This window comes from Mus musculus, chromosome 4, assembly GCF_000001635.26.
Source record: "Mus musculus strain C57BL/6J chromosome 4, GRCm38.p6 C57BL/6J".
Taxonomy (NCBI): Eukaryota; Metazoa; Chordata; class Mammalia; order Rodentia; family Muridae; genus Mus; species Mus musculus.
Genome location: NC_000070.6, coordinates 148768194 through 148791046, shown reverse-complemented (window position 1 = coordinate 148791046; position 22853 = coordinate 148768194). Strand labels below are relative to the sequence as shown.

At 52.9% G+C, this 22853-nt stretch overlaps 1 long non-coding RNA gene across 1 annotated transcript; it reads left to right on the top strand.

Annotated features, from left to right (window-relative positions):
- The first annotated feature begins 6070 nt into the window (after positions 1–6070).
- Positions 6071–11297, top strand: Gm42350. The gene is made up of 3 exons (XR_881579.2): positions 6071–6214; positions 8977–9202; positions 11213–11297. It is a non-coding gene; the product is annotated as a predicted gene, 42350 (long non-coding RNA).
- Positions 11298–22853: the final 11556 nt, after the last annotated feature.

Here is a 22853-nt window from a genome sequence, read left to right as displayed (position 1 = left end):
GGGATCACAGGGTCTCAGAACTCAGCTGCAGTTTGCGCTCTCAGCCTGCAGCCAAGGACAGGGATGGGCTTGTTCCTAGTCCTGACCGCTCTCCTAGCACATTTCCACCATCACCTACACAGGGAATTAAGACTCAAATCCTCGTTTGACACGATGCAGGAGGATGCTAAGTACTTAAGCGCTAATTAATTAGCGAGCGGTACCCGCAGCCATCAGCCACTGGAGGAAACCTCAGACAGACCTCCAGAGGGCCAGTGTCCTTCCTAATGTGCAGTCCCAGGACCAGCCAAGCATGGGGACAGAGAGGAGGGAGCTAGCTGTATGATACCAGGCCCAGCCGCCAGTGAGAAGAGTGTCTGGGCCAACTCTGATCTGTGCCTTTCAAGTCCCTCAGAAACCAAAGTGCAGGAGTTAGGACTCTGGAAACTGCCAGCATGTAAGGCCCTGGATGTGCCTTTCTCTGAATGAGGAAGACTTACTCTGTGTGACTTTGCCGAAGGCTCTCAAAAGAAAGCCAGGCCCCATAGTAGGACCAGTTGGGAGGCCACCAGAGAAGAAGGCCTCTTCTTCCCAGCCAGTTAGTTTGGGTTTTTCAGGACTGGGATCAGGCAGGCATCCCAGTAACAACAGAAGGAGCACCGATTTAAAAGTGAGCACTCCCCACTCATCTTGCTCTTAGTTTCACCATCTGTGGTTACCCAAAGTCAACTCCCCACGTGGGGCAGATGGTAATAAGATCCAAAAGTGTGGAATCACATTAGATTTGAGTTCCTTCTCGCTATATTCCTTGTGTGGGTCTGTTTCTGACCCTCAGCTTTCCCAGCTGTAAAATGGACACAATACACGTATGATACACACAAAGCCCTGTGTGCAGGGTCTTCCGCACAGTTCTCACAGAATCAAGATTTCATAGCATCTCCCATCGTCTTCATCATTGTGGAATAGTCGCTTCCGCTTGGCAATGCTCGACACTCATTTATGATTATTTGTGGGAGGGCCTGTGGCATGTAAGTAGCCAGACTGCCTGTGTGCAGCCATCACTATAGAGCCCTGCTGTCTCCAATATCCCGTCGGCCTCCACCTGCCGAGTGCTGAGATAATCAACATTTGTCACCACCACGCCTGCCCTGACCCTTATAACTAGAGTACTGTTGGGTAAACAGTCCTTCTGGTTAACTTGAGACTGTCTTAAGTCTAACCCTGAGGATTCTGTTATCACGAAAACCCCTCGAAAGCTAGCACAAATCGGGACAGCCGGTCAGAATCCCTGTGATGAAGAGGACAGAGAGGAATTGCGTAGGGGACAGTGACGACTGTTGGGCAGACTTTTTTTTCCCCACAATGCCTTTTTCTTCCGAGTCAGGGCTCTATTCTCTGGTACCTTGGAGACCTTCCCCAGAGGTGGCCTGACTTGGAAAGGGCCAAACAAGGGGGACTCAAAGAATCCTGGGCAAGGCCTACAGAAGCCTGAGCCCCAGACCCTTCTCTGACCCTGTGGCTTTGATATCCTCTCCTGGTTTGTGTCAGCCCTGGGCTCCACCTCCCTCAATATTTGCTTAACAATCAGCCTAGAAACAGCATTGTTCAGGACAAAAATAAAAACATTAAACTGGAACCTGTTTTCGTCTCTGCTGTCTAAATACCTCAGGAGGGAAGGGAAGGCTATTCCCTGGACACAGCATTGAAGACAGGCCAGGCCACAGCAGGAGCTTGGGGTCACAGCCTCAGTTTCCCCAGATGCTCAAAAGGGGCGCTTCAGACCAAGAAGTGAGTAAGACACACAACATTTAACTGAACCAAAGGACCACTCACCCGTGGCTTTTTGTTAGATTGCAATCTCATCCCCAAGGCACAAATGGGGAAGTAGAAGGTTGGGATACCCACTCAAGAGCCAGGGAAATGGTTCAGAGGGTGTGTCTGTCGCACATGATGAGAATGTGAGCTCGGATCCCCAACAACTATGTAAAAAGTCAGATGTGGCCACATGTAACCCCAGCACAGGGGAGACAGCGACAGGAGGCTCTCCCAGAGTTCACAAGTTCAATGATGAGCAGAGGGAGAGAGAAAGAGAGAAAGAGAGGGAGAGGGAGAGGGAGAGGGAGAGGGAGAGGGAGAGGGAGAGGGAGAGGGAGAGGGAGAGGGAGAGGGAGAGGGAGAGGGAGAGAGGGAGAGAGAGATTCAGGAAGACACAGATGTCAATTTCTGATTTCCACAGGCGCCTGCACAACAACACATATGAATGCATACATACCAAACACACACACACACACACACACACACACACACACACACACACACCAGCAACAAACCCAGAGCTAGTCAAGGAAATAGGCAGGGGAGTCAGAGTCACCCCAGAAATGGCTTTCTCTTTTAATTGTCTGCTCATTAAACACCTCATTCAATGGCTGAGGAGACAGACTCAGGAGCAGCACTCTCAGGCCTGTGTGTCCAGCATCCCCTGTCTCTCTCTCCCACTAGGGAGAAGGATAAGTCCCCCAAGGGGACCACACAGTCCCACAGCCTTCTCTTCACACACAGGAGAGACAGACAGGGCAGTGGTGTGCCCCGTTCACCAGTGAGGGCAGACAGCCTGGCATGCAAATGAACTCAGGGCAGAGATCAAGTGTGTCAAGCAGATGTGAGCTCACCAACACAAGCCATCTGAGCTAGTCGCAGGGACGAAACAGGGCCCGGGTTCCCTGTGCTGCGCTGGGTGCTAGACATGTCCGTTCATCCCTCATTTTTACAATGCTAGACATGGGACCCATAGCCTCGTGCGTAAATAGTTACTACACAAATGTTCTCCCAAGGAGCCTCACCCCTGCCCTCCAGACACTTCAGCTGCAGCCTCCTCCAGAGACTCACAGCAGCCCTTGAAGCCTTTATTCCCCTGTTCTAGCAGGAAGGGAGAAACTGAGTCATGACTAGGTCTCCTCACAGCAGAGCTATGGCTCAACAACTGATCCATCTGACTCAACCCAGCCTGAGCAGGCTGGTCATAGAATTCTGATTCTCCCCTTCACAGTGGTGACATCAATCCCCTCACTGGCCTGTGCCTTTGTTTCTTTGTTTACGACACGGGTCAATAACACTCCTCACGCAGTTACCGGGAAGGCGCAGCGGAGCATCTACTGCAAGGTGCCGGCCGGACGGCCGTGCAAAGAGCACGGGACACTGTGGCTATTGCTGCCACTGTCTGCTATCAGCAGTAACAGGCAGTATGGGTTCTCCAGGGGCAAGGCACTCAGAAGGGTGGGGATCTTGGGTGACGTCTGAAGCTACTTCTCCCGAAACACTGCCACACACACACACACACACCACTCCATTCGTTCTCAGGCCCGCTCTGGCCGCTCCAATCTTGTAGGATGGTTCACGGCCACGAGTGCCTGTGGTGGGGACAGAAGCCACTGCTCAGGTGTCCATGGGCCCTCCTCTTGTGCCTACAACCCTGCCCTATTTTTTTCCCAGTGGGAGGGTAGGGCAAAGAGCCTTGTCTGACACCTGGCTTCTCAATACAGTTAACTCTCAAATTGGTGCAGGCCAGTCCCCAGCTTGGTCCCCTGACTGAGGGAGCCCTGAGGAATGCGAGGGGCTAAAGAGAGGGAGTCCAAACTGTGCTAAGGAATAAAAAAATCCTGTCCCTGGGGACACAGTAGCTTCTTCCTTACAAGGCTGGTCCTGGGCCATCCCTGCCCAGTTCCTGCCTGTTAAGGACTCTGCTCAAAGCTCCCCAGAGCCCCCCACCCTGTCTCAGGTCCAGCAGGACAATGTCCCAATTTCTTCACAAGAATCACCAGGTCCTTGGTTGCTCTGCCATGTTCTCCAGATGGCCTTCTCTTTCTTCTCTTCTCTGACAGCCTGGCCAATGGCTCTCCCTCTCTCAGGCCGCACAGGATGCCCCAGTCTTGTCTCCAGACTCGATTGACATCCCGTTCCAGGATGCTTTCTGCCTGAACCCCTTCCTCCTGCACCTCTGTTGCCGGCCCACAGAAGACAGCATTTCCCATTTCCTTGACTACCTATTACCCCTTCCTCTAAGAGTTGAGAGAGGCTGCCTTTTCCTGAGTGTCAGACACACCTGCTCCCTGTAAGCTCATCCGACCAGGCAATCAACCTGTTCTTCTTCAACAGGGCACTGCTACCTGAGCCTGGGCCTTACAGCCCTGAGCACTAGGGCTCTGGAGACCTAGAGGCCCAAGGGACACTGCCACAGAAAGCATTCGGAGAATGTGGGATACCTTCCCCCTCATGGTCCTATAGCATCTTTAAGGCCAGAGCCATGTGGCAATATTTTGGTCACATCCCCCACGCTGCCCTATAGGGAACAGTGCTTGGCTTGGCCCAGGAGGCCTCCAGGGTGCTGTGTGTGCGCCTTGGAGCCTCTCAAGTGCCAGGTGGGGAAGAGAGGCTGCTGGGAGCAGCTCAATCAGGAGGGCTTCCTGAGGGAAGTGCCCTGGGCAGGGCCTGAGAGCAAGCAGAGGCTCAAAGGAATTGGAAGGGAAGAAGGCAGATGCTCTGCGGAGTGATGGGGGATGGGACAGAGATAGGAGGAGCAGGGAAATGAGAGTGAAAACAGATGGGGGTGTTCCTATGCACTGGGGTCTGGGGTACTGCCTGCAAGTAACATTTAGGAACAAACTAAGCTGCACACCTGGCTGTGCCTTACCCAGGACCCTCCTGCTTCACTCTACCTATGGTGGCCGGGGCCGTAGGTCTTTCTCAGAGTGAAAGCAATGGCAGCAGTCTGGGACAAAGACAATGGTACCTTCCCCCAGTCAGGGAACCTGGGGAGTGCCCAGGGCAGGGCTTGCCCAGGCCTGGCACACCAGCTGCGCCCTCCACCCTGGGACGTCCTGTACCCGGGAGGACTTATTAAAGGGACAAAGGTCCCATGGGGTGCAGGCACCCCAGGCTCAAGCCTGGCAGTTGGCCCAGGCTCTTAGCTTCAGCGTGAACCCCCACTTTCAACTCTGGTAACTGAGGCTTTGGGGCACACGGGCAGATCTGGGTCGTGGTCCAGCCTCTTTGGTGGAAGGTCTCAAGTCATGTGAGGATGGCGGCTGCTTGCTGGATGTTCTTTACAGGGTGTAGGTTAGACCCAGGGTGCTTCAGCCCAGCAGCATGGGGTATGAATCTTTGATCTGAGTTACTGTGTAGCCTTGGGAAGGCAGTGTGACCCCTGGACTTCCCATCCCCATCTCTGAATAAAACAGGGTTAGAAGTAGTAACTATCATTCATGACTCACTGAAAATAAGCTCAAAAACCACCGTCGTTCCAGGGCAAAGGAGGTGACCAATAAATAGCCACCTAGTCTTGCTGTCGTTGGGATAGAGGGACATGCATGTCACCCTGGGTTCTTTCTGCAAGTCCCAAAGGCAAGGAAACTACCAAGAGAGAGTTGGCAAAGTGGTGACTGTATCACACGACACCCGCCCCCCCACCATGCACTATGGGGGATTGCCAGGTGTTGGGTGATGGGAATGTGGGCTGAAGCCCCCAGAGCCAAAGCTGGGGTGAGCCGGCTTCATGGAGCTGTACCTAGGGACATCGGCCAGTGTCACAGGACAGGGGCCAGTGATGGCTGAATCAGGGCGTGGGGGCAATCAGCTGTGAGAAAGTGGACCTGGGTTTATTATTGCTGAATGTTATCACCCTCGATAAGAGGCAGATTAAACGGAGAGGAGGGAGGCTCCGGCAGGGGTGGGGAGGGCAGAGAGAGAATCAAAGTACAGCCTGGTTTGCTGAGCAAGCCCTTAGCTGTTCTTAGGGCCTGGTAGGGACCCCAGAACTGACCTCCTTCTTGGTGGGGGACACTGGAGACAGGAAGGGCTTGATAGGCCTGGCAGACCACTAGGTTGGCAGAAAGTCCAAGGCCTCCTGAACAAGGGCCTTTTCCCTGGGGTACAACCCACCTATTCTGGCCTCTGCTGCTTGCCATTATTAGAGTTGCCAGCTAGTTCTATCTGCATGAGGGACAGACCTGGATTGACTCACCAGCTAGGCCACAGGGCAGGTCCAGTGACCTCGGGTAAAAGTCATATGAGTTCTTCCAGCCTCTGTTTTCTCCCCTCCAAAGGTAGAGGTCCCAACTGGAAAAGGACGTCTGTGGAAATGGAGTATCAGCCGTGCAGGGGTGCCTCCTCCCCTTGACGTGTCTTTCAAAACCAGACGCGGGGGTCATTCGTAAAGGTATCTGCCACAAAGCTTGATGAAGTGAGTTTGATCTCTGAGACCCACATGGTGGGAGGGAAGAACCAACTCCTGCAAGAAGTCCTCTTACCTGTATCCCCCTCCCTACAAATAAATACAGAGAGAGAGCGCACACGCTATGGGGGTGGGTGCGTGGGCGGGTTCATGGATGTATGTTTAGTTTACACGTGTGTCTGCCTGCGTGTGGACGTCAGAGGTCAACCCTGAGTGTCATCCCTCGGAATCCACGGGGTTACCATGGGAACTGTTATGTTGTCTGAAGACAGGGTCTCTCACAGGCTCACTAGTTGAGGGACTGGCTGGACATTGAGCCTTGGGAATTCTGTCTCTGCCTTCCCGGTGCTGGGAGTTCTGTAACACATGTCCCAGAGATTAAACTCGGGCCCTTAGATTTGCACAGTGGAGCCACCACCCAACCCCAGGACACTTTTTGTCTAGTATGTCTTTTGTCTCCCCCTACCCCTTGCTGTCCCTGGATAGCTAATGAAGGTTGCTGACTGACTCGGGCCCTGTTCTCTGAAATATGCTCCCAAACTTTATACTATGAGAAACAGCTGAGGTTCCATACTCCCATGTTATAGATGTAAGAGTTGGGGGTCTGACGTGGGATAATAGTTTGCCCTTCCCAAAGTGGGGACCTGGAAGTCCTAGCTGCCTATCCAGCACACTGCTCCCTCTGTGGCTGGCTTCCCTGGCACTCGAGCAGAGCTAGAAGCCTGGCTTAGAGATTGCTAGGGTGTCAGGCCAGTGTGACTCAGGGGCCCCAAGCCCCTAGAGGTGTCTCTGGCCCTCCAGCAATTCCACTCTGCGACAGGCCTCACAAGGCATCCTTGCCATCAGAGAAGGCTATAAAAAGCAACACTTTCACCCCCAGACTATGACCTGTGCAACTTCACAGAATCCAGTGAAAACCAGAGATAACCTTCGGGAGGTCTGACCTTCAAGAGCAGTGTGACAAGAGGGGACGCTCTGGACTGCCACTTGGCCTGGGTTGGGGACAGAGCATGTGGTTGTGGTGTGAAATAAAGGACGGTGCTCCTGGGGAGTCGCTGGGAACAGCAGTAACCACAACAATTGGTGTTATCAGAGCTGACGAACAGCCAAGGCCTAGGTGGCCACATTGGCTCTAGGAGCTCTCCATCTCAGCGAGGTAGGACTATGATTACCCCATTTGACAGATCAGGAAAACAAGGCTCAGAGTGAACCGGTGACTTGTCTGAGTTAACACAGCTAGAAAGCACTCAAATCGACTCTCCTCCTCTTCTCAAGATGACGTCCCTCTCCGCAGCTCAGGCTGCCTTTGAAGGCACGGTGTTCCCACCTCAGCCTTGTAGCTGCTGGAGTTATATTTTTTTTCCAGTTCTTCAATGCTCTGGGCCTTTCCTGCCTCTGAACCTTCACATGGGCTGCCCATTCTGACTCAAGGGCTTGTCTCTTCTCTTCGTCTATTTAATGTCTCTCCTACCAACTTCAACTGGGAGACCATTTCCTTAGAAAGGCTTGCTCAGTCTCCTTTCCTTCCTTCCTTCCTTCCTTCCTTTCTTCCTTCCTTCCTTCCTTCCTTCCTTCCTTCCTTCCTTCTTCCTCTGCCCCCTTCACTCAGTACCTATCTTCTAGGTGATAGCTACACACCAGTGACCTTGAGAGCCCACGGTCCAGAATGGATTACTGGGCTCTGAACCGCCCTAGCTGAGGGAGATGTCCCTCCCTCCCATCCTGAGAAGAAGATATTGCCACATCCTGAAGGAAGATGAAACCACAGGATCAAGCTGACACGTCATCCCAAGGCATTTGCCTTTTATTTAAGCAACATAATCTACTATGGGATTGCATGTCAGGAATTTTATTTTTATCTTTGCGTGTATGCACGGCACATGTGTGGAGGTCAGAGGGCACCCTGGGCTGTCAGTCTTTCTCACCTTCCACTGTGAGACAGGGACTCTTTGTTTTTGTGCGGCACATGCCAGGCTAGCTAGCCCACGACTGGGACTACAGATGTGCCCCACCAGGCTTCGGGGTTTTTGCTTGTTTAATTACGTGTGTACCTATGTGTGTCTGTGTGTGGGCATGCGCACGAGAGCACAGTTCCCATGGAAGCCAGAGGCAGCAGATCTCTCCGGAGCTGCGATGACAGGAGGTTGTGACCCGTCCACATGGGTACTGAGACCTGAACGCAGGTCCATACAAGAATGGTTTGTGCTCTCAACAGCAGAGTCCTCTCCTGCCTCGAGCTTGGTTTTACATAGATTCCGGGTATCCACACGCATCTCAGATCATCACGCTTACGCCGAAGACACTTTATCTACTGAGACATCTCCCCGGCCCATGGAATTTTAAATTTTATTTTATTTTATTTTATTTTATTTCTTTGTAATTTCCAAATGCTTGGTTTGTTTGTTTGTTTATTGAAACAGAGTCTTGCTGTATAGCCCAAGCTGACCTCAAACCTTATAGCTCAAGCTGGCCTTGAAGTCTCTGTCTTCCTGCCGGGGACTCATAGACACGTGTCGCCATCATGCCTGGCTCTTACTTTACTTTGGAGTGCTCGGGATTGAATCCAGGGCCTCTAGTTAAGCATGTGCCCGACTGCCGATCCTGGCCCTGGGATAATATATTAAACTTAAATGACGTGTATTGCCTACGTTGTATTTCTTATCACTGTATGTATGTATGTAATGTTGTATGTGGGGTTGTGCACACTCAGGCACTCATGTGGGGGTCAGAGGACAACTTTGTGGAGCTGGGTCTCACTTTTCTCCTCTCAGGTGGATCACAGCACCTCTCTGATGCTTCCTCGGCTCCTGCAGAAAATGACAGATGTGTATTGGAACTTCTCCACAAGTCCAGCAGGCCCAACAGCCTATCTGACCGAGGACAGAGCTGACAGTCCAGCTTCATCGAGTCTACACCTCCGAAGGTCCCATGCCTCCTCCCACCTCGTCCTCCTCCCCGCCTACATGGTCCTCAGAGAACGTCCAGCCTGAATCCTAGGTGAATAGAAGACCCTGTCCCATCCTGCCCCAGGCTCCAAAGGAAGAAAAAACAGGAGGAAGGTCACATTGCTCACTTGGCCGGCTGCCTGGTTTTCATTAGGCCCGCTGCCTAATTTTCCTGGGCGTCTCTTGCTTTCTTGGCTAGTCAGTCGCTCTTCTTTCTTAACCATCAGAGCTGTCACACCCCTGTCCCCTTACCCCAGTATGGGTGCCTCCAGTTCTTCCTGCTGTATCACTTCACTGAATCTTGCTGCAGTGTCAACCTACAGTCCCTCTTCCTGGAGTCCCCTGGGATAGACAGCAGCATTCTGATGTGACCAGCAAGATTAACTACCATCATGCACATTTATTGAGCACTTACTGTGTGCCATGCTGGGGAAACTCAGCAGTTTCCACCAATCATCTTACAAGACTGGGACTTTCCTTGTGCCCATTGTCCACCTGGAGAAACTGAGGCTAGGAGGTAAAGCGTTAGGGCTGGGACCTGGAGTAAAAGCCTTCAGCCACCCATCATGGAAGTAGACTGTGGGTGTATCTTCTCTCGACTAGACTGCTCTTGATCCACAGATACACTTGTCTTCTAGATCTTTCTCCCATTTGTTCCTAAGTGGGGTTTTCCTTCCAGGTAATGAACCCAAGCCTCAAATACAGGACACTAGGGATGAGTGAGATCTGAAGGGTCTCAGAGTGTCGAGGTTGCTGGGACAGGGATTCTGGGTTCCAAAGCTGGTTTGGGGAGTCCCAGAGCTGGTCCTTCTTTTGGGAGGTGGAATCTGGGGCTCATAGGAGAAAGGCGAAGAGGGTAGTGAGGGTCGTGATCCCCATGGGGACCTAGCATCACCCCAAGTTTGAGTAGATAGAAGTGTTGACACTAAGTTAAGCTCCAGCATTGACTTCGTGGGGCCAGGCCGGGGCAGGGGGCTGCTCCACATGGAATTTGATGTCGATAAACTGCCTAGACGAGGAAGACGTGATCCCTTCCCAATCTGAAAGAGACTGCCTATCGCTCCTACCCACCAGGCAACCCCACAGGGAAGCACCCAACCACCCTCGGGACCCCACACTCACCGGGGACAATGACAACTCCTAGTAGGGTGGTGTAGGCCATTGATCTCTCAATGGTATCTGCAGTGATGAAAGTCAGAGAGAGAGAGAGAGAGAGAGAGAGAGAGAGAGAGAGAGAGAGAGAGAGAGAGAGAGAGAGAGCTCTCCAGAGCCTGACATTCTTTTTAGGATGCCCATAAAAGATAATATGACCTGTAAAATCTGCAAGCTGCTTCCAGCCCGTGGCGCCGGGCCCCACATCCCTCTCCCACCCCCAGTTCCTTGTTTCTGTCCCAGAGGAGGGCACTGCAGTCTGGAAGACCCTGAGGGCCCACACCCTTAGAGATAGGGAGCTCAAGACAGCTGCCCGTGGTCACAGTGTCTGTCCAGGTAGACAGAGCTGGTGAAGTGCCTCCCTCTCTGCCCCCCCCCTTCCCTGCACCCCTGTCCCAGGCCCTCGGGTCAGCAGGGCAGCTGCTGCCAGCCTTGAAGGAGGTGGTGATGTGCTGAGGCAGATCCCAGGCTCTAGTGAGTCACCCCGTGGGAGTTTGTTGACGAATCCAAATCCTGGGTCTTTTGTTTTTAGCTCCTGGGAATTCAGGGTCTGCCCAGGCGGAATGGTGAGAAAGGGAGGCCAGCCTGGACTGTCTTCTCAGCTACACCTGGGAACTGTGCTCAGTTCTGGGCAGCCCTGAAACTTCAGTTTCTCTACCTTTAAAATGGGCGTAAAATGATTACAGAAACCTCTCTAATTAGTGAAAAAGGTGAACATAAATATCCTGCCCTGGATAAGTAGGCGGTATTAAAATGAAGTATGTCATGACAAGCACAGATCTTGGGCCAATGACAAGCCGTCATTTACTGAGTGCTTCCCGTGTGTGCCAGGCGCCGTAGTAAGAGGGGTATAATTAATTCTGCCAACTACCATACGAAGCCTGTGAGATTTATTATCCATTTTTTTAAGGGAGGAAACTGAGACCAGAGAGGTCAAGTATCTTGCCTGAAGCCACATGACTTATAGACCCAACTGGCAGGCTCCCCGGCCTCCCACGGTGCAAATTAAGGACACCTCTACAAATGCCAGGCGAGATGATCATGGGGCTGGCCCTGCTCCGCCCCTGCCCTCCAGGTAAAGGACCAGTCCCCGGACATTAAAATAGGTGTTCCTTGCCACACTTCCTCTGCTGATGACCCCCGCCCCTGCCACGAGTTCTGATGGGGCATTTGGCATCTTTGCCAGCCACACCCCCAGTTCCAACCACCTCAAGAGTGCTCCGGGAGGCCCTGGTTTCTCCCAGGCACACTTCTGTGGGCGATGGGGCTGAACTTCGCGTCCCCACATCCAGAGGTCCACGCGTCACAGCTGGAGAACGCTCCGGATTGGCAGATTTGCCTCCAGAGAGTAGGGCTGGGAGGCTCTCCCAATCTTCAGGACTCAGCACCCTCACCTCAGGTCAGGCACCTCCTTGGGTGCTCATACTCTTCCTTGGTAGAGAGGGAACCTGAGTTCTGCTTCCTCTCAGCTGGGGTGCATCTGACATTCCCAAAGGCTCGTAGGCAACAGAGCAAGGCTTGGAATACCCCCTCCCAGGCACAAAGCTCGGTCCCTCATTTCTGCCCCTCCTGTGTCTTCCTAAATATTCACTATCTACTTGGCAGTGTGTTTGAGGAATGTGACTGACTCTCTCTGAGTATTATCATGACAAAATATGACACACACACACACACACTTATTCTGAGGAAACCAAGCCTTCCAAAGGTCAAATGGGTTTGTACAAGCTCATACTGCCCATCAATGGTAGACTCAAGATTCAATAAAATCCATATCTTTCCGGGCATATAGGCCCAAGCTGTGAGCCACCAAGGGTCCCAGCAACATAGCTGCTTGGGTCTCTGCTCCTTCCTTCCTTCTCGGAACAGCCTTGGGAGCCGCCTTGGGTGTTTTAGTGAGCATGCGCGTATTGAATGCCGGACCGCACCACTGCGCAAAGGGAAGAACGAGACCTCAACTCTCAGGATAACCATGAAAAACGAGCAACGCAACCCAGGTGTGTGTCAGACGAGGAAACTGAGGCTTGGAGACAAAAGGCAACCTGCTTGAGGTCAATTAGTGAGTTGGGACAGGCATGGAAACCAAGTCACCCTCCCAATCACAGGCCCTTCCCACTTTCCTCCTTCTCCTATCATAGAAGCCGTTGGACCCAGCTCTGCCTGCCATCCCCAAGGGAGTCTGGGAACACAGTGTCTTTAAGCTGCCCTTTGAGGGACAGGCAGGGAGGGGGCTGTGAAGTCCCCTCTCCCCCGCATGCAGAGTAAGAAGCTCGAACCCCGTCTGTCAGAGATGGGGTCAGTGCGAGGGGTCTCTCTCCGCAAGCACTTACGGCACAATTGATGGGAGAAACGCTCATCAAACGAGGGACAAATCATAAAGCCCGGGAGATGGAAATTAGGCGCGGACGAACGATCCAGGTGCAGGGGAGATTTATGAAGGAGGCTGTATTCTAGCTAATGACTTCTGCTAATGATTCTCCGAAGTGTACAGTGGCACAGAGCCCGCGCTCCGTGGGGTGACATGAACCCCGAGGGCCCGATGAAGGACATTCCTGGGGAGATGGTCGTGGTGAGGGGGTGGGTGAGGAAGAGCAACAGAGGAACCCCTAGATGCAGGGTCCCCCCAAGAATGGTGGCAGGAGATCGAGGTCTTGGGGATGGGAGTTGGTCCTGCCATAGATTTATAACTCAGCTCAGCTCTTTGGCCCTCTCCCTCCGCTCGCCCTCAAAGTGCCTGCTTGCCTGGCAGCTCCAGTGTTGGCTGGGCTGCCCATTGCTGACACGCACATTTTCAAGACCATCTACTTTCTCCCACCAGCCCTCACCCCTACCCCACACACCGCTGCACAGTAGTCGCTTCCTGACCCCTCTCTCCTTTCCTTGTCTCCTTCCTACCTGAAGAACCATCCTAAGGGCCACCGACCCCTACTTACTCATGTTCTTCCACCCTCAGGACCATATCCCCAAGGTTGCTACCCAAGGACCTCAGCTGGAGACCATCCCAGCATCTCTCCTCCAATTTCCTCCATCACCTGATGAAGGGATGCTGACCCTCCTAGGTGGGACAGTCCTTTCCAAATCTAGCTTAAGTCCTACTTGCTAAAGACTGGGTCTAGAACCTTTCCTTCAGGAACCCCATGGCCAGAAAATGTTCACAGTGGCTAACTCATGAAGTCAGATCATCAGGGAACTATGTGTGCATCTTAGATCGTGGGTGTGTTCTTTTGTTCTGCCACAATTGTGTGTGTGTGTGTGTATGTGTGGTATGTGTGGTGTGTGTGTGGTGTGTGTGTGGTGTGTGTGTGGTGTATGTGTGTGTATGTGTGGTGTGTGGTGTATGTGTGCATATGTGTTGTGTGTGTATATTTGTGTGCATATGTGTATGTGGTATGTGCGTATGCAGTGTGTGTGTGTATGTGTATGGTATGTGTGTATACAGTATGTATATGTGTGTATGTGGCATTTGTGTGTGTATGTGGTATGGGTATGTATGGGTGTGCATGTATGGTATGTATGTATTTGGTACGTGTATATATGTATATGTGTGTATGTGATGTGTTTTAGTATGTGTGTATGTACCCATACGTATCTGTGGAGTCTGGGGGAGTATATGGGGAGTCCTCTTCTAGGATTCTCTTCTTCGTCCCCTCAAGTCAGGGTGCCTCAGTGCACCTAGAGCCAAGCCAGCAGCCTACACCCCCACGCAGGCCTTCTCTTCTTCTGCCTGCCACAATGCTGGGTTACAGGTCTGTGGGCATGCCTAACTTTTTAAAAGAGTTCTAAAGATTTCAACCTAGCTCTCCACACTTCCCCAGCAAGTGTTCTTTCTACTGAGCCAGTGCGTGGCTTTTGAAGTGTGGAACAAAAATCAGACTGGAGCTGGAGGAGCGGCTCAGTGGAGGAGCAACGGCCTCAGATGCCTGAGGCCCTGGGTTCCGTTCTCAGCGTGAAGAGATGGTGGGGGAGCAAGGCTGTGAGGGTGAAGGGATCCTGCTGAGCCCCTCCCACCATGGCTCAGGCTGCCTGCCTCATCCTACCCAGACACACCCTCCTTTTCCTGCCTGGGTTTCATCTCAGCCTCTCTCAGTGACATCCCAAAGCCCAGGACGAGTCAGAGTGAGCAGGCTCATCTCCCTGAAACCATGGCTTCCTCAGAGCGGCCCTGCCGAGCAGGTGTCTAATCTACCCCTGCTTCATCACTGGAAACCTGGGGTTCACAGGGTGAAGAGGTTAGTCCTGTCCACATGGTTGGCACACACAGGGCAGTGGACAAACCTGGATGCCTTGACTTCCCACCCAAGTTTCTTCTACTGGCTACTCACAGCAGCTCACAACGCGGTGAGCCCAGAGCAGGGAGAGGTGGCCCTGAGATGGCTCTTGCATGAAGAACCTGGAGAGGAGACTCAAAAAGGGACAGCTACTGACCCCAAGGCTGGAAACAGCTCGAGAGCAGGAACTAGTGGAAGCCTCAGGGGTCATGCGTGATCCCCAAACACAGCATTTAAAGTGGCGACAGAGAGAAACATTCAAAACACACTGGAGGCAAAAGCTTGGACCCAGCGGCAGGGACAGAGGGCTCCCGTCCACAGAACCAGGAGAGATCTTTGCGCAGATTGTCACTGCCTCTCTGCGTTGCCTAGATCTCATGCAACCGACACAGATGATGAAATAATCCAGCAAAGTTATTTTCATTGGGAAGACAGTCATGGGGATAGTCCCAAGAGGACAGAGGCAGTGCTCAGATTGGCTCCTCGTCCTCTGAGCACCTCATCTGATGGCAGAGGAGACAGAGGAGTGGGGGGGGGGTCTCACCTCAGGATCCAGTCTTCCTAGCCCCTCCCAACCCCAGGACTCCCTTGCCTAACTGTTCAACCCTGAAGTGATCAAAGACCAAAGTGAAAGTGAGCCGTGCCATGAAACTCCAGCCTGAGGAGGCAGGAGGATGGGCTGATGCAGGATAAGGAAGGATCACTGCTCACCAGCTGGGTGCCCCGGCACCCCCCCTTCCCTTCCCTTCCCCTCTCCCCCTCCCCCTTCCCTGTGCATTACTTCCATGCAGGAGTCCCCAGCCCTGTCTGGGGAGGGTAGCAGCTGGTAGTGGGCACAGCTCCAGCCCTGTCCCTATTCTATTCTGGAGCAGGCTGAGGGGTTCACACTGGGGGATTTTCTCTCCTCCTCTGGCCTGGACTCTGGACCAGTCCTCTGCCCAATTTCACAAGGTCCTGGGAACTTGAACTAGTTGGTTGAATGGATGGCATGAGTTGGGATCTGGGACAAGTGAGTGTTAATGGGAAGCAGGCAGAGGTCCTTGGGGCAAGGAGCTCTGAGAGCCATGAGGAAGGACCCCTAGGAAGTTAGGATGGGAGGGAACAAAGCATCATAGGAGGGTAACAACCATTGGCATCTGTCCCACCCAGTTTACCCACTCCTAGTCCTAACCTTGGGCAAGCCACTCAACTCTGAGCCTTCTTTTTGGCATCTGTAAAATGGGGATAATAATAGTAACAGTCAGCCTGGCAAATGGATTAAATGTAATATGTGCAAAGTGGCTGGTAATTGGTCAGCCTTCAATTAGTGGCAGCTATGACTCTTGTCAATGAGCAGAGAAGAAGACAGAAAGCCTAGGCAGAGGACCTTGTTTAGCACAGGAGAGATCTGGGGCTGAGTAGGAAGGTCAGGTGTCACACCCAAGGAGGAGGGAGAGGGGGATGGGGCAGGAAGAGGAAGGGAAGGGGAAGGTACTGGGAAGATGGCAGAGATAAATATATGTCATGATCTTGCCCCATCTGGGTCACTGCTGCACCCTGGGAGCAATGACTCAGCTGCGAAGAAAAGTCCTCCACCCAGAGACTGGTCCCACAGGCCGTGTATGGCACAGGCCCACGGGCATGGCCAGCACATGCCAGGGAGGTTATGGAACGATGCCCGGGGTCACCCATCTACCCCAGGGCTGTCTTCACACCCCAGTCTGGGATGAGGACCCAGAGCCAGTCAGCTGACTCCCCTGAGGTAGGAGAGGCCCAGAGGGATGGAGACCTAGCAAGGCCTTAGAGAAGTTGAAGGTCACAAGATCCCAACATAATAAAACTGGGAAACCCAGCACCTGCCTCTCGCCACAGGTGCCCAGTCTACTCCTAGCCTACAGCATGAGCCTCGGACCTTATTATCCCCTCCAGAGACTTCTATGGGCCTAGGTGGACCCTGGTGTACTCAGAGAGGCTTTCCAGAGATTTTTGGGTCTCAGAGGTTGAGGTTGATTCTTATAGGCCTCACTCTCTGGAATGACAAACGGATGACAAACGGATCCATCTGTCCGTATGCCCCAGGGATTCACCTCAGCCCTGAACCTTCCAGATAAATTCCCTTTCTCTTCGCCTTCACTGTGACTCCCCCGAAAATCAGAAACTCTCTGCCTCTCCCAAGCCCCCCCACCCCCCCCCATGCTGGCTCAGTATGCTGTCTAAGCCGCTCATCTCCATCCAAGCCCTGGGTTAGCAGCTTTGCTTCTGGAGGCTTCTTCTCCCTCCCCTTTCCTCTTCCCTTCCCTTCCCCCAACCCTCCTGTGCCTTCTTTCTCTATGAGTGTGTATGTGCTCATGTGTAGGTATCACCTTGCTTGCTTCTCCCTGGGATTTATCACCGTGTGTGATGAGCCAGGCTGAAATCTTCCAAAGAACAATGACCGTGTGTGTTATCAGTGACCCCTCCTCCACCGCAGAATTGTGACCACAGCACAGAGGCAGGACATTTCCACAAACCCTTAGCACCACACATCAGAAGGCCCCCAGCAACCTCAAGGTAGGCAGAGACCCACATAGAAGGGGAATAGCCCATCTAAGCCCTGGGTTAGAAGGACTTCACTCTAGAAGAGGACGCTCAGGAGGGCCTTCCCCATCTCCTGGCATCTGCAAGATGAATTCATATGTAGACACCTACATTGCCTGCTCTGCTCTGAGTACCATGGGTCAGGCCCACCACAGGGTGGGAAAGCCATCTCTTTCTGGGCACGGTACTCAGGGCCTTTCCCAACCCAGCCCAACTGCTTTTTGTATCAGAAATAAACACATGTTAATAAAAGGTGATGATGCCAGGTGACGGGCGCTGCACGCCCACTGTGTGAGGTCATCTCCCATAGACTGTTACCTCATCTAGCCCCGGCTTGATTGACATGTTCATCCTCAGTTTAAGGTCGGTGACAAAAAAAACTAATATGTCTTAGGATGGAGCCGAGACCTGGGCCCAGGTGACTCTCCTTCTAGGCAAACTCTAATCTTAGAGGACCTTGGCAGCTCTCTCCCTGAGGTCCCTGAGCCAACGCCAATTTACCCTTTCAGATTCTCCCAAACGTTTTCTCAGTGATGGCTGTCATCTGGTAGAGGGCTTGCCTAATATGCCCCACACGAACTGGGCATGGCAGCTCCCCCTGTAATCCCAGCCCTGGGAAGACAGAAGCAGGAGGACCAGGAGTCTGAGATCATCCACAGCCACATGTTTGAGGCCAGCCTGGCCCATATACAGCTCTGTCTCAACGGGGAGAGATAAATGGCTAAAAGGTGTCTGCTGCACAAACCTAACAACCTGAGTTCGAATCCCTGAGATTTTTGCAGAATCTGGACACTATGGTGCATGTCTGTAACTCCAGCAATCCTTCAGTGAGGCTAGAGACAGGGGTTGACGAATTCCCCCAAAAGCTAGCAGGCCAGTGAGCCTGGGGCACCCAGCTGCGCTGGTTAGTTTTTATGTAACCATAGAGTCACCTTGGAAGAGGGAAGCTCAATTGAGGAACTTCCCAGATCAGATGGGCCTGTGGCCACTGCTGTGAAAGAGTATCTTGACTTATGACTGATGGGGAAGGGCCAAGCCCACTGTGGGTGGCACCATCCCCAGGCAGGTGGGTCTGGGTTGTGTAAGAAAGCTAACTGGGTACAAGCCAGATAACCGGCCAGGACACAGCACTTCCTGGACTCTGCTTCAGTTCCTGCGTGAGCTCGCTGACTTCTCTCGGTGATGGACTGTGACCTGGAAGTACAAGCTGAAGCAAGCCCTCTCCAGAGCTCTTTATCACAGCAACAGTGATAAAGCAAACGCCAGTGCAGCAGAGAGACCCTGCCTGCCTCAAAAGCAAAGGTGGACTGGGCAGTGGTGGCACACACCTTTAATACCAGTACTCAGGAGCCAGAGGCAGGTGGATTTCTGAGTTCGAGGCCAGCCTGGTCTACAGAGTGAGTTCCAGGACAGCCAGGGCTACAAATAGAAACCCTGTCTTAAAAAAAAAAAAAAAAAGCAAAGCAAAGGTGGAAAGCTGGCAGAGACGTTCTGCCTAACCACTTAGTTCAGTTCCCAGAACTCATATGGGTGAGAGGACTCCCAAAAGTTGTTCTGTGACCTAAAAAGATGTCACAGCATGCACATACTTGAACACACACACACACACTAAAAATTTAAAAGCCATAAAGGACCCAAGGTTATCACTGCATCATTCATTCATTCAACTCATTCATTCATTCTTTCACATGCCTTTGCTGAGCACCCACTATGCTGAGTACTGTCTTCTGTTATCCTCCAGGGGTCCCTAAGTCCCAGTGACCCCCGAGAGATGGAAGCTGGGTCAGGGAAAGAGGGGGCGCTCCACCTAGTATCGTGCATCTCCACTCCCTCTGATCAGTCATGCTTCCTAATTCAATAAGGTGAGAAGGAGTATAATTTGATCATATTTGTTTTGCACCACTGCAAAAACAGAAAATGAAGGGCTGCACAGCCGCGCCGATTTACTTCATCCGACCTTGATTAAAAGAAAATTAATTGTCGCATCTCTCAGGATATCACAGGCAGCAGCCAATGGCTCTCCAGGACACCACAAAGAGAGAGAAAGAGCGGCGCTTCGTGCCCTTTTCTCTAGCCATTTGCAGTCAGGCACAGGGGAGCTAGGACTGGGGGGCGAGGCTTATTGCAGGTTGTTGAGACCGGAACCGGACCCCTGAACTCATCCTTTCCTCTCTCACTAGCTCTGGACTGCATCCACTCCCACCTGCTGCCCGGCGCTGGTACTCCACCCCCAGAGCCCTCCACGGAAGCTCCCCCAAACCCTTAGAGCTCCCTCTTCCCTAAGACTGGCAGGTGTCCCACAAAGAAACCCCAAGAAGACACTCTCAAAGAATCAGGACCCCTCCAGCTGCGTCCTCACTCTTTCAGCCCAGCCTGGCTCCTGAGAGAAATAGGGAAGGAGGGGGCTTGGCGCTGCCCGGGGTGAGCCGGGGCGGGGTGTCACTGGGGAGAGAGCTCATGAAAAGTTAATGCCCCCTTGCAGGTTGTTGATTTTTGTTTGTTTTTCTCTTTTTGCCAGAAGAGAAGCCTCTTTCATTAGCCCAGACTGTCATTACCCGGCATTAAATTTTCATAGAGCGGGGCGGGAGGCCGGGCAAGGGGAGGCAGGCAGGGGGGCAGCCAGGGCTCTGGGCGGGCCTGTGGGGCTGAGCCCAGCTCCCCGAGGTCCCTGCCTGCATACTGCAAGTCTGAATTGTAGTAACTGCTTTTCCCCATCGCTCAGTGTGGCTTTTGATCTTCCAGCTGCTCATTTTGGTGGCTTCTTCTCTTATTCCCATTTTACAGTCAAGAAATTGAGGGTGCACCCCCTCCCTCTATCGGGGCTGAAATCGTAAGTGGAAGAGGGGACAAAGCGTCCCCCTTCATTCTGGCAAACGGAGATACAAACTGTGATTGGGGTACTTAACCCCCCCCCCCCACACACACACACCGTGAGAGCACGAGGGACCTGGAACTCCTTAGCCCAACTCCAGGAGGCTGGTAGGCAGTTCTGCTCAGCCAGGCTAGGATCGCCATGCTTGTGGGCCCTGCGACCCGCCAGGCAGGTGTCAAGACCATCACAATGGTGCACCTGGTGTGGGCACCAGGCCTGCCCATTCAGCAGGGAACAATCACGGCTAGGCTGCCTCTGGCACAGAGGCCTCCAGGGGCTGTGAACCGAGGGCAGTGAGCAGATGGGCCTCCGGGTGTCAGGTTTCCAGTCTAGGGTAGGGAGCAGGATCTCTAGAGGGGCAGAGGGGAACAGCCAGGCTTCTCCCAGGCCCGCGGCCCCTCCCCTCCCTGCCTCTGGTCCCAGAGTAGGTGGGCATACTGACTGCCTACCACCTCCTAGAGAGGGACACAGAACCTAGCTGGGACTGAGGTTGCCAGGGGGAGATGCCTGTGTGCTTCTCAGCTGGGGGATCATACAAAGGCTGGACTCTATAGCCATCCGGGTTCCAACTACTCCCGAGAACTCTCTGTTTGTCCCCTCCCACGCCCCCCCCCCCCGCCGCTGTAGTCAAAGGGGGCTACAGCTTGAGAAAAGTGGGCAGTCTCAGAAGAGACCAAGCATGCCAGGCAGAGGGGCCAACAGGTAGGTGGTAAAGAGTCCTGCCTTGTGGGTGCTGCTGTTGGGACTAGAATGAGGTGGTACACTCAGCATAGGGTGTTCACACTGCCCACATGTCATTCGAGTGGGTTTCCAGTAGCCTCTGGGAATACCACTTTACAGTGAGAAGTTCTGCCTTGTGACAGTTCTGCCCTCCTGTCCTGGGAACCTTCTGGGTGCCTTCTAGGGGGCTGTTGGGTGTCTATTTCCTTCACCCTGACAGTAGTTTATCCTTCATCAGAAAGTAGGGCAGAGACACTGGAGAAGGAACATGTCCCCTCACCAGCTATGCTCTGCCCAGCTGAGTCCTACTAACTCTGACCTTGACCTCAAAGCACCAGGGATCTGTGGGGTTGGAAATGGGAGACCTGAGAATGGATGGGAGAGAGTCCTAGCCGCTTGTGTTACAGAGAGGAAACTGAGGCCCGGAGAAGGTTATATCATCCCTGACCCGAGTGTTTGCAGCCATGCAGTGGGAATGGGGCCCAAATGAGCGTAGAGAGCCAATCACTGCCCTGTCAAGGACAGAGGTGGTGATGAAGTCCTTGTGTCCACACTCCCAGACCAAGGCCTAAGAACACAGTCACAGAGATTATGTTGGAAGTCTGTGTGGGAACTTCCTAATGTCCAGCACACCCCGCAACACACCCCACTCCACCCCCTGCCGATGGAAAGCAGTTCTCAGGAGTGTGTGAGGGAGCCCATGGTATCTTGTTTAGAGGAAAAGAACGTGAGGCTTGCTGGAAAGGGTGGCTGTTCACTTCCACGCCACTGCTGTAACTGCATATTGGGGGCGATGAGATATCACGTAGCCTGGGACCTGTGGGTCCTGCACGATATCTGGGTTCAAGCGCAGGCTTTGTCTCTTCCTAGAGCACCACCCCAGGCATTTGAATTATTGCCCATGCCTGAGTTCAGTCATCTATAAATAGGAAGAGTAATGACCAAAGGCCTGACTTCATGGAGTTGGTAGGAAGACTTGGCAAGACTGTCCTAAAGGCCTCTCCACCTGGCATGGGAGAGGGGCCCAAGGTCGTCGTTCTCGTCGTTGTCGTGTGGGCAAATACAATTAATAGTGTTTGGTGACCCTCACGGGAACATGTCATCTGCAGGAAGAGTCATGGGAAACGGCTGGGGAGGCAAAGAGTTTATACAAGTAGTGTAGAGGAGGTAAGATTTGAACTCAAGCCCACCTCATTGCTGAGGGTTTTGAAGCCTCTACGACACACTGGAGAGTAAACAGTGATAGAATAACCAGGCAGCTCCCAGACCCCTCCAGGGTCCAACAGGCTCTGAGAACCTCCCCACGGGTGGGCTGGGAGCCTAACGATGTCCAGCTCACTCTGCTGTGGGTATGGCCGTGGATGATGGGTAAGGGAATTCCTGCTCCCAGCCTGACTAGGTCCCCTCCCTTCCTTCCCCAGCACAGCGTGGCACTGTGGTATGCTCATTCTAGGAACAAAGGCAACCCGGGCACATCCCCACTTCCTGGCGGTGTTGATTATCTAATTCACTACCCCTCAATTACTGCTTCCTGAGGGAGGCATTATCCCAAAGCACCTCCCGCCCAGCCCAGAGGCTGGCACGGCTGCTTGTGGTGCGCCACCCCCACCCCCCCCCAATCAGGAAAACCCACAGCAAACTAGCCCAGAGTCTGACCGCCAGTCCCCCTGGGCAGCCTTCTGAAAGAGGACTGGATGATACACAAGTGCACAGTCAGGGATAAGTGTGCACAGGCATGTCTCCTGTGAGGATGTACAGAGTAACAATTGTAAGGTCACTTGTGTATATGAACGAATGTACAAATTTGAGGGTACAGATGTATATGTGCGTGTAAGAATGAGTGTGCGCCGTGCTGAAGCGTGTACAACGAGTGTTCAAGTATATGAGTAGGTCAGGAATGCAAATGATTGTGTCAAAGTTTGTGCAAGTAATGGATAGGTATGTGATCATTCCTGTATGCATGAGTGTGTGTTGGGCTGAACATGAGTGTGAGAGTGTGGCTCAGTGAGTGTAGACAGAACTAGCTGAGACTAGGACAGGTGAAGGAGGCTCCCCTGGCTCCCAAGCACGAAAGCCCAAGGGGGGCTGTTAGCTCATAGAGGGCTTGGGGACCGAAGATGTCCTGTCCGTGCTAGACT